Below are 11,944 nucleotides of genomic sequence, written 5' to 3'. Positions count from 1 at the left end.
CTGCCAACCCCTGACACGTTTGTTTCTATTTTAGACTTGTTTACAATATTTATTTTTTAATTCTTGTTTTTTATGTAGTTGCTTTATATTATAATAATGATATTATATGTTATGTTATTATTTTTTATTTAATTGTAATATATAGGCTAATCGTTACAGTTGACCGTGTTAATCGCCTGTTGATCTGCATGATTTTTACTGTACATTTCTGTTATACTAGGCGTCACTAATAACCTTCTATAATGTAGAAACTGAATATTTTCTGTGAAGTTGCTTTGTATCGTGAGCGTTTGGCTGTTTCTCAAATGGATGTCTGCATCTTCTGTATTTGTATTGTTCCTACAAGATAGAAAGCATGTCATTAATTTATAAATGTTTTCTAACGTGAATATGAACATGAAACATTCTCTCTCTCTCTCTCTCTCTCTCTCTCTCTTTCTCTCTCTCTCTCTCTCTCTCTGTCTCTGTCTCTCTCTCTCTCTCTCTCTCTCTCTCTCTCTCTCTCTCTCTCTCTCTCTCTCTCTCTCTCTCTCTCTCTCTCTCTCTCTCTCTCTCTCTCTCTCTCTCTCTCTCTCTCTCTCTCTCTCTCTCTCTCTTTCTCTCTCTCTCTCTCTCTCTGTCTCTGTCTCTCTCTCTCTCTCTCTCTCTCTCTCTCTCTCTCTCTCTCTCTCTCTCTCTCTCTCTCTCTCTATACTCTCTCTCTCTCTCTCTCTCTCTCTCTCTCTCTCTCTCTCTCTCTCTCTCTCTCTCTCTCTCTCTGTCTCTCTCTGTCTGTCTCTCTCTGTCTCTGTCTCCTCTCTCTCTCTCTCTCTCTCTCTCTCTCTCTCTCTCTCTCTCTCTCACACACACACACACACACACACACATCAGAAGAGTTTTCTGGGTCGTTTCTTGTTCTCCAGATTAACTCGAAGCACATGACGCCGGAGCTCGTGATCGAGTCTCAGCTCAGACTCATGAAAGGCTTTCTCTTTTCTCTTCTTTCCCTCTCCTGTTCAAGTCATGGCCTCTCCGCGGCTGGAGACCTTCTGCTGCCCGAACCGCGACCCGGCCACGGCCTTCATCACGGGCTTCCAGCCGCGGCTCTTCAGCGGGATCTGCTCCAGCAGCGCCGCTCTGAGCCTCGCTCTCACCGGCCTCCAGCTGCTGCCCAAACACCGGCCCTTCAGATACGGAGCTCCGCACAAACCCGCCTCCTCCATCCGCATCCTCTTCATCATCAGCGTCTGCGACATGCTGGGCTCTTGAGGTACACACACACACACACACACACACACACACACACACACACACAGACACACACACACACACACACACACACACACACACACACACACACACACACACACACACACACTCACACACACACACACACACACACACACACACACACACACACACACACACACACTATATTTCACACTTATAGGCCTTCAGTGACTTCATGAACTAATCAACTCTTCGGTGCAGTCTGTTTACAGCTTGACTTAGACACTAAGTATATATATATCTAGCAAATAACATCAGAATACAAACAAAACAAAAATTAAATATAACACACTTTAGCTGTTTTATCTTCACGATGAAGAGGTGAGTGGTTTCTTTCTGCGGATATTCAGTATTCTGTATGAATGTATTATATATAAATATCTAAATAACACATTGCTGTTTATTACAGTGAAAAAAACACCTTATAATTTTACAAACAACTGTAAAGTTTATAAAAAATATACTTTATATGTTGACGTTGACATTTTGTATTTTTAGTTGTGCATTTTAATATTTGCATTTTAAATATGTTAGTTGACAAAACAATAAAATATAATTATAGTATGAAACTATTAATAGTTATTATTAATATATATTAACATTAAATATCACATTATTTATTATTATCATCATTATCTAACTTTTATAAAAGAAAGGACTCTTTTAATTTATGTTTGTATTTATGTATTTATTATTACTATTTTTAAAATGTGTTTTATGTGTAAAATTAGTCTTTATCGTTTAGACTAAAATCCTACCGCCTTTTATTTCCGTATATTCTGTTTTTAAAAAGCATTATCAAAAATGAAGCTGCTAAGCTGTGTTTGTGTGTGTGATCTGCTCTGTTTGTCCAGGGATGGTGGTCCGCTCGTCCGTGTGGCTGGCGTCTCCGGATCTGATCGGCAGGATCTCTGCAGGAAACAGCTCTGACGTCTGGCCTCAGGTGTTCTGCGTCGGCGGAGCGGTGAGATAAACGCGTCATTATTATCGTCATTATCATCAAACGTGATTATAATACTTATGCACGAAAAAAAAACTAGATGTGTGTCCCTGGAGCGCAGAACCAGTCATAAAGGGCGATTTTGTGACGTATACATCACCTGAAAGCTTTTTAAGATCGGACAGCATTTATACCTACTTGAAAATCTGAAAGCGGAGGGTGCCAAAAAAAAATAAAAAATGCAAATATGAACATTTAATGTTTTATAATTATCACTGTTTATTAAAGTAGAAAGGAAGTCTGATAAAATGATTATTATTATTACAATTTATCGTAACTTTTTTAAATCCTCAAAATTTTAATTAATATGTATCTTTGCAGATTAGATAATTGAATTGTTTCAGACTATAATTCTGTCAGAATAATGCATTTATGTGACCCTGGGGCTAAAAAACTATGAACAAATCATCTTGTTTATAGGACAGTATTTGTCTGAGATGCAACTCATTGAAATTCTGGATCCTGAGGGAGCAAAAAAATCTCCTTTAAAGTTGTTCAAATGAAGCTCTTAGCAATGCATATCACTAATCAGATATTACGTTTTCATATATTTATGGTAGGAAATGTAAAAGCATCTTCACGGTACATGATCTTTGCACAATATCCAGACGATTGTTATTTCTGCAAATGAACCTGAGCTGCTGATGACTTGTGTGTGTCACAGATGTGGATCCAGCTGTTCTTCAGCGCCTCCTTCTGGTGGACCTTCTGTTACGCGGTGGACGTCTTCCTGGTGGTGAAGCGCTCGGCCGGCATCAGGTGCGTCCCATCATGCACCTGTGTGTCCGAGCGCCGCTGCAGATGCTGATGTGCGTTGTGTTTCAGTACCATCGTCCTGTATCACATGATCACGTGGGGTCTGACGCTGCTGCTGTGCGTGGAAGGAGTCGCCATGCTTTACTACCCCTCCATATCCAGGTGAACACAATTTTTAATATGCTTGTGGTGCATTAACTCAACAATGGGTTAATAAAAGCTACGGGACCCCTGTAAAAAGGTTCTTGGCGAATAAACACGCATATGTTGAAATGCTGAAATGTGCAGATCTCTAAGGTTTGATTGGCAGTAAATGCACGAACGAACAGCATGCAAAGCGTCGATGCGACGTAATTCACTTCGGATAAAAGCAGCTGCCGAATGCGTGAAAGTGAATGTGTTGTGAGCTGACTGTGTTTGTCTCTCGTGAGCTGTGAGGACGGTCTTCAGCACGCCATCCCTCACTACATCACCACGTACGCTCCCATGCTGCTGGTGCTCCTCGTCAACCCGGCGCTGTTCGCCCGCACCGTCTCTGCTGGTGAGTAGTGTGCTCGCCCACAGATCATCTGAGCTCACTGGGTTTCTTCATCGGTGTCTTAGCTGCGGAGGCGAATGGGTGCCGTCAGAATGAGCGTCTGGTTAAAAACACCACAATAATCCACAGAGCTCCGGTCCGTCAGTGAACATCTGGAGAAGATAGAAGATCAAACTAATCCAGCGTTTTTAACTACAATACTGGTTTATAATAGCCCAGTGAAATGAATCAGGAGAGAAATCTGCGCAGATCAAGCAGCGTTTACATGACGAAAATCTCCTTTAAAGTTGTTCAAATGAAGTTCTTAGCAATGCATATCACGAATCAGAAATTACGTTTTTATGTATTTATGGTAGGAAATGTAAAAATATCTTCATGGTACATGATCTTTACTCAATATCCAGATGATTTTTGGAATAAAAGAGTTGTTATTTCTGCAATTGAACCAGATCTAAACAAAATTCGTGACTGGATTTAGATGCAAGAGAGACAGAAGATAGACTTTTTCATTGAAGGAAGTTGATCTTTTCTTGATCTTCTCCAGATGTTACCTGATGGACCGGAGGGCTGTGGATTATTGTGATGCTTTCATCAGCTGTTTGCACTCAAACTCATCAAACTTATAATTAGCAAATTTTACCAGCGATTTCTGAGAGAAATGGGTTAAATCCGACTCTGATTGAATTCATACATGACTCTGGATGTGATATGTGATCCTGGAGCGCAGAACCAGTCTTAAGGCTCAATTCTTTGAAACTGAGATTTATATGTCATCTGAATAAATCTACTGATGTCTGGATTGTTTGGAGAGTTAACTTCTAGCGATTATCGTCAATTGATTAAAGAGACTCTGATTGTTCAATCTCTTCATTATACATCCCTATCATTGTATTCTTCTACTTTATACTTTATACTTTGATGCAACCTGTGTTGTTAAAAGCGCTATATAAATAAAAATGATTGATTGATTGATTGATTGAAAGGACAATATTTGAATGAGACACAACTATGTAGAAATCTGTAATCTGAGGGTGCGAAAAAGTCTAGCTATTGAGAAAATCACCAAATGAAGTTCTTAGTGATGCATATTACTAATCAATCATTAAGTTTTCATATTTTTACGGCAGGAAATTTGCCTAATACCTTCATAGAACACGATCTTCTCTCACTATCCTCATGATTTCTATCATAAAGGAAAAACTGCTGGTTTTGACCCATACAGTGTATTGTTGTCTGTTGCTCCAGGGTCAGATAACCTCGTGTCTGTCTGTGCTTCAATGCAGTGACGTCTCTGCTGAAGGGTCAACAGGAATCTACACGAGAACGAGAGACGCCTCGGATCTGAGATCAAAATACGCTTCTTCAAGATCATGCTGGTGTTCGTCATTTGGTAAGAACAACCTATATCGGTTTTGTAATCTGAAGGTTCCCTTAACGAAACAGCTGGATCAGCAACGAACACACGATCGGTTTTGTGCTCTTCGTCGTCAGCTGGTTGCCCAACATCATCAACGAGAGTCTGCTGTTTTATCTGGAGATGCAGGACGACGTTAAAGCTGACGGTCTGAGGAACGTCCGTAACGCCGCGCTCATCACGTGGTTCATAATGGTGAGTAGTTGTGCAAAAAAAAGCATAAATCTTCTAGCATAAATATCCAAATTTTGGATATCTACCCACTGGTAAGCTTGTGTTGGATTGTATTCAGAATGAACACGACATTTTTACGCTTATTTCAGTTAATGCTATAAAACTAGTTGTGTCGCATAAACGTTAAACGTCGAACAGACCGATTCAACTGAGTGAGTCATTCACGCTGAACCCTCTCCGTTTGATTCAAACTCGTGACTCGGGAATCGATTCACTAGGAGAAACCGGATCACAATCGCATTTCGACATCGCTCGCGATGATTTAAAAAGCAGGCAGTGATGGGTTCAATTTTGGAAAGTTGGAAAGCTTTGGAAGTTTGGAAGACTTCGAATTAGTTCACAATCGCATCGCGACAAGACTCGCCGTTTCAAACGCTCCAATCAGATTGCGCGTTGTGTAAAATTTGATAAAGAGTGCATTTGTGAATCAGTTTGTAATTCGAATCGTTCGTGATTCGGAACTCACAAATTCCGAATTAACGGTAAGCGAATTCTCTATTTTTATATCAGACTTTTTTTTTTAACAGTACAAAACATCAAACTATAAAGACAAAACAGGTATTTCTTTAAGAAAATTACTCGTTTATTCATAGCAAAACTTTTCGTTCCCTTTAGTTTCCAACTTTGGACAGCACCTGTCCGCATTTATAGTCTTTGCTCTTTTGCAATACATCATCTATCAGACGACAATTAGACTTCTATTACGCTTTTAAGATGTTAAAAAGCACATCTTTGAGACGTCTGTCAGATGTTTGCACGCAGCAGGCGGTTTCCAGATCCAGTGACGTATGCTAGCTATCTGGAAGTTACATGGGCGTGATTAGCTAAACACGTCTCTGTCCTCAGGGGATCCTGAACCCCATGCAGGGCTTTCTGAACACGCTGGCGTTTCACGGCTGGACGGGGCTGAACGTGGACCTGAGCCGGCAGAGACGCCGCGAGCTGCCCTGGGACTCGGCCTCCACGTCTCTCGCGGGCGGCTTCACGCCCGTCGCGGATCGGCGCTGCTCTACCAGAGCCACGTTCAGGAGATCAAGAAGAGCCTGAGCGCTAACGGACAGCAGCCCTCGGACGCCACCAGCGTCCTGTCTGAAGGTAACGGAGCCGTCTACACCGGCTGCTGACGACCGTCACGAAAGAAAATACATGTTCAAGTGGGACCTGCGCTGTGTTTGTATGTGAAACAAATAAACAGACTACAAACAGAGTTTTTGAAAATCTCTTCTGATCCCCCGAGGCTGCATTTATTTGATTCGAAAAAATGTAAATTTAAATTTTATTGCAAATTTCGAACAACTGTTTTCTGTTGCATCCGTTAGTGTTCTTCCTCTACTGAGTCAGCAGAAAACTGAGCATATTGCTTTACGCTTACAATTTAATTCATTCAAAAAAGTTGCTAAGCACCACAATGTAAAAGTAATGTAATCTGATTACTTTTGGATTACTTCAAGTCATGTGTAAATAAAATAAATCAGCAATGTATATAAAGTAAAAAAATAGATAGTTTTATGTTTGTTATTGCAGCCTTTTTCTTTCTGACAAAATAAATATAGTTTTTAACCAAAAAAATTACACCATATATATATATATCTAATCTATCTAATTTAAAATAAACTATTAATATATGTGAAATGCTCTGATCTTTTTCGGCTGAATCGGTTTATTTCTACATTTTCCAGCTTATTTTCTGCTAGAAAACTTATACCTGCCGCAGAATTTTAAATCACTAATTTTAGCTAGCGCTATTATTTTAAGGTTTCCTTGTTACACGTTACATGTATTTACTGTTATGAAAACGTTATGTATAATTACATGCAATAATCCTCAGTCAAAACCCTTACCATGTAGTAAGTGCGTGTAGTTAATTAATATTGCTCAGTACTTAAACGTATAATTATGCCTTAAAATAAAGTGTAACTGATTTTTGTATTCTGATTACGTAACGGCGTTACTCCCCAACCCTGGAGTCAGCTCATGATAAAATCTTATGAAATCTCGTGGCCGTTTGGTAAAATCTTATGAAATTTGGCACGCAGACAGAGGACAGTATCAACATTAAACACAGCAAAGTTGGAGCCTCTAACTCAAACTCTCTAGCGCCACCAGCAGTTTAGATCATCTTCAGACCGTGCTGGCAAAGCGTTACGAATTCAAGTCAAATCTGAGAAGAGCACGCTAAAATAGACGTGAGGCTATATCTACACAGCACTTTAGCACATTCAAACCAAACTTGGTGTGTGTTATAAGAACCAGAACCAGTTTCGCAAAGCACCACCTAGATGTCAGGAGAATTGAAATGTCTGAAAGGTTCGGCTAAACTGGTGTAAATGCTTTAGGTTTAAAAGAAATAGGTTCATCCTCCAACTCCCCCAGAGTTAATAAGCTTTACCGATTTTGGAACCATGCAGTTGATCTCTGGATCTGCCGATAGCACTTTTAGCATAGCTTAGCATAGATCCTTGAATCCGATTAGACCAGTAGCATCGCGTTCAAAAGTTTCAATATTTCTCCTATTTAAAACTCGACTCTTTTGTAGTTGCCTCATGTACTAAGACCGGTGGAAAAGGAAAAGTTGATATGATTAGGAACTATACTCTCATTCGGCGTAATAAGCCGATTTTCAAAAAAAACTGAGTGATTCTTTAAAGTATAAATAGTCCAATAGTATATAATTATAAACACAATGGTGTGCGGTATAAAAATATTATTATGCCATAACTAGCTGAACTTCCTGTCAGCCATTTTGTTTTTCTTTGAACCTTATTTTATATTACTCGTGACAGTAGTTAAGATTTTTAATTTTGACAAAAATTTTTAAAAATTAAATGTGTTGAGTTACATATTGTTGAACTTAATCTAATATCTACTGCCTAAACTGTAATTTATTTGGAGTTCATTACTCCAGTCTTCAAATCATAATAAAACACAGATTTTTCTGCTCAAGAATCATTTCTGTTTATCATCAATGTTGAAAACAGTTGTGCTGCACAATTATTTTTTAAGCATGTCATATTTCAGGATTCACAGATAAAGTTGAAAATGAATTTTTGGGGGGTTAAAAATCTCATCTTTTGCTCAGTTCAGTTCAACCTTGACGAATAAAACAAGTTTGGTGTCTGTTTTTTTTTAATTGACTGAATGTGACGCCAAGACTGGAGTAATGATGCAAAAATAGATTTTTACTATAAATTAATATAAAAACTACGGTGTCAGAGAGCCTAGTACACATAACTTCAAAAAACATGTAAAAAGAAAAAAACAACAAACAAAAACCCCAGAAAAATTAATAAAAGATCATTTTGGCAGCGCCAAGAAACGCCAAGCAGCATTAAACCTCCCCTCAAAGCCTAACTTTATTACCATTTGTAAAAGCACAGTTGTATGAATTTACGGTTAGTATAAGGTCATAGTTCATTTGCGCACGGAGACCGTGCTTTAACTGCAGTGACCGTTTGTGTTTTAATTCAGCAGGAAAACAGAGGTTTTATACGGTTATAATATTTCACAAATTCGCCTGTATTTTTGATTAAATGCAGCCATGTGAGCAGAAGAGACATCTTTCAAATGCACAAAAAAATATATAATCTATATAAAGATATAAAATATATCTTTACATAAATTACATATCTAAATCTCAAAAAGGTTTCGGCTTTTAATCCGTAAATACAACATAATATATATAGTCTACATGTTATATATAATTATCAGATTCGATGTGTGTGTTCTGTTTGGGTTTCAATCTACAGGAAAAAATTTAATTCAATGCAAATAATAAACACTGCCAACCATATAAACATGCAGAGTTACGGCAACGAAAAAAAATGGGCTTACCACAGGTCCTTTTGTCGGTTTAGTATTATTTTCCTATTTTAAAGATCCAGATTTCCTAAAAACAAGTATATTTTGTCACTTGTTTTATACACTCACACACACAGGCATGAAATTAACTAGTCTTCTCCGTCTCGTCTCATAGATTCAGAGTCTAGTACAGTAGAAATCCACATATCCAGTGAGCAGCGAGGGTTTGAGGACGTGAAGCCAAGCGGAGCATCACTGGAGATCTCTACAGGATGAACATCTAACGCTCTCCAACGCTCTCCACGACTTCTGCCTGTTTGTGCCCAGTTTAGTTTAGCACTGGATTCATTACGAGTTTCAATCAAGAGCAAAAACGTCATTCAAAGGACCGCACTGTAAAAATACACCATTATACAGCACTTTTTATAATTAAACATACTTCCTTTTATGCTGTCATTAAAGACGACGCGTGTGATTTTTTTTGGTCTATTTGGTAGGCAGACACAAATTCACTCATCATTTAGACTAAAATGAATCATTTGCCACTCTGGCAAAAAACAACACACGTAAACGGTTGCAGTATATTTTTAATTTTTAGCGTTAAGTCAAAGTCTGCATTTATTTGATCGAAACCAGTAACAACTCTGAAATATTAGTCTAATTTTAAACCCAAAAAAACATTTTACATGTGTGTATACATATATTTCAGTAATTAAAAAAATAATAATTTTATAAAAAATAATTATTTGTGTGATGCAACTCTGAATTTTCAGCGTCTTTGCTTATACCAAAATAAAAAAGTATTGAAAAAAAATACTTTTATTGATCAAAAATGTATTAATCTGATCAAAAGTAACAGTAAAGACATTTATAATACTATAAAGATTTTCAAATGAATGCAGTTTTAACATCCTCACAAAAAAAACGCTATTTCACAATTTTTACTGTATTTTGGACCAAATAAATGCAGCTTTGGTAAAATATGATTAAACATCTTAATTATTTCAATCTTTTGACAATGATTCCAACATGTGTGTCATGAATGAATGAATGAATCCAACACGTCTGATTATATCATCAAAATAGAGCGATTTATTTGGAGCCTCTGAAGGGGACACATTGTGATTCAGTTTTGTCCGCGAATACGCAAACTTAGTCTGACACAGACGATAAGGGCTTCGGGAAACCGGCGGCACGCAGAAATGCAACGCTTCCCATGCATTTCAAATAAATCCCACATTAAAACCCGCTAGCATTGATTTTGTCTGTAAAAATAGGAAACGTCCATCAAGCGCTCACGATGGTGCAGTATGTACTGTACCACATTAACGCCTCACCAGTCACGTTTTAATCAGCGATGGCATTGAGAAGAGCTGATCACAGCTTGAGGATTACAGCAGGACTAACCAATCAGCTCCTGAATGAACCTGCTCAAACACACACACACACACACACAGACGTAACGATAAAACACGTTACATTCACCACGAGCCGCTGAAAACACATCCAATTCAGACGAGACGCGATGAAACCAAGAACTGGGGTTCATCTGAGAACAAAAAGTGTGTGTGTTTAATGAAAAGGCTAAATTAAATCTGACCAGAGACCAGTGGTTGCTTGGTTTCAATTCTGCAGTGCTGAGAAGCTCCGCCCACACAGAAACCTCATTGGTCCACAATAGTTTTACATTCAGTGTGGCAGGACAAAAATTAAAAATGTTTTTATATATATATATATATATATATATATATATATATATATATATATATATATATATATATATATATATATATATATATATAAAAATTACGATATAATTTTTTTTCCCCACACACAGAGTGCAATCATACAAAAGCATGAATGACAAAAATAATTAATTTGCGGACACTAAATGTATAAATTCATTCTCTAGTTTTAATTTAAAATTCCTCTCTGCATTTTAGTAAATCTAAAAATTAATTTGTTAAATTAATTTGAAACTAATTTGTTTCCTTGCTCTAAATTGCAGGAAATAATTAATAATTAACTCCCTTGTTTATGTCATTCACTGATATAACGCACTAATTTGTTCCTTCACTTTAATAACTCGTTTTAGTTTTAATTACATCCAACGTCACGTTTTAATAAATTAGTCCAAATCGCAGCCAGAATTAATTTATACTTCATCAAACTTTGATTTCTTTTCGTCATTTTAGTAAAACGTTTTTTGGTCCTACACGAAAGTAAACCACAGCCACAAATAAAAAAAAAAAAACACTTGTGCCCGTGTTTTAATACATTTGAGGTCTCAAATTAATAATTCGTTTGATCTTTTAGTAAATCGCATCTAATTGGTTCCCGACTTTTAATTAAATCAAAGTGAAGGGACGAAATAAAACAACAAGATTTACTAAAATCACTTTTTACTGTAATCCATGGCCATGACAAACATATATTCAAGTTTTCCTGTCTGCATAAAAATTCTATTATATTTTGGACCAATGAGATGTCGAGGTGGGCGGAGTCATTCAGAAGCGGAGCGCGTTAATTATTTCTCGTTTTAGGAAGTCTGGTCCGATCAGAACCGGACTGCGACGCTGAGAGGAACCTCCCGAGACCGAAATCAGAAAAAAAAAAAAAAAAACGAAGAACATAGAAGTACGAAAGACTTTAGGAAAAAGATTAGTTTATAAACATATAAACACAGTTTATAAAATCTGCGTGTTGCGATCTCATTTACATCTTTACATTCATTAAATGTACATCCAGTGGGGAGCTTTTACACCCGTGTATCTAATATAAGCTGACGTCTTCAAAAACAATCAGAGTTTCTGGTTCTCCTGCAAGGAGAGCTCGTCTTGATCTCAAGTTTGTTCTCCACTGAAGGGTCAGACGACCCGAGCGACGTCAGCGGCATCCGAAACACCCCCCAAAAAAAAGCGGCTATCAAACGAAG

General features: G+C 37.7%; 1 protein-coding gene and 1 pseudogene across 2 annotated transcripts in view; one reads left to right on the top strand and one right to left on the bottom strand.

The window, feature by feature from the left end:
- The first annotated feature begins 855 nt into the window (after positions 1-855).
- On the top strand, positions 856-9,776 carry LOC122333028 (annotated as a pseudogene).
- Positions 9,777-11,657: 1,881 nt separating this feature from the next.
- The window catches only part of LOC122333024 (F-box-like/WD repeat-containing protein TBL1XR1), a 19,786-nt gene continuing 19,499 nt past the window's right edge, over positions 11,658-11,944 (bottom strand). For both annotated transcript variants that reach the window (XM_043230521.1, XM_043230520.1), the window contains exon 15: positions 11,658-11,944. This exon is cut by the window's right edge and continues 183 nt beyond it. The gene's annotated coding sequence lies outside the window, so the exon portion shown is untranslated.

Source organism: Puntigrus tetrazona, unplaced genomic scaffold (assembly GCF_018831695.1).
Source record: "Puntigrus tetrazona isolate hp1 unplaced genomic scaffold, ASM1883169v1 S000000173, whole genome shotgun sequence".
NCBI lineage: Eukaryota > Metazoa > Chordata > Actinopteri > Cypriniformes > Cyprinidae > Puntigrus > Puntigrus tetrazona.
The sequence above is the reverse complement of the archived record's forward strand: the minus strand, read 5'-3'. Positions and strand labels throughout refer to the sequence as shown.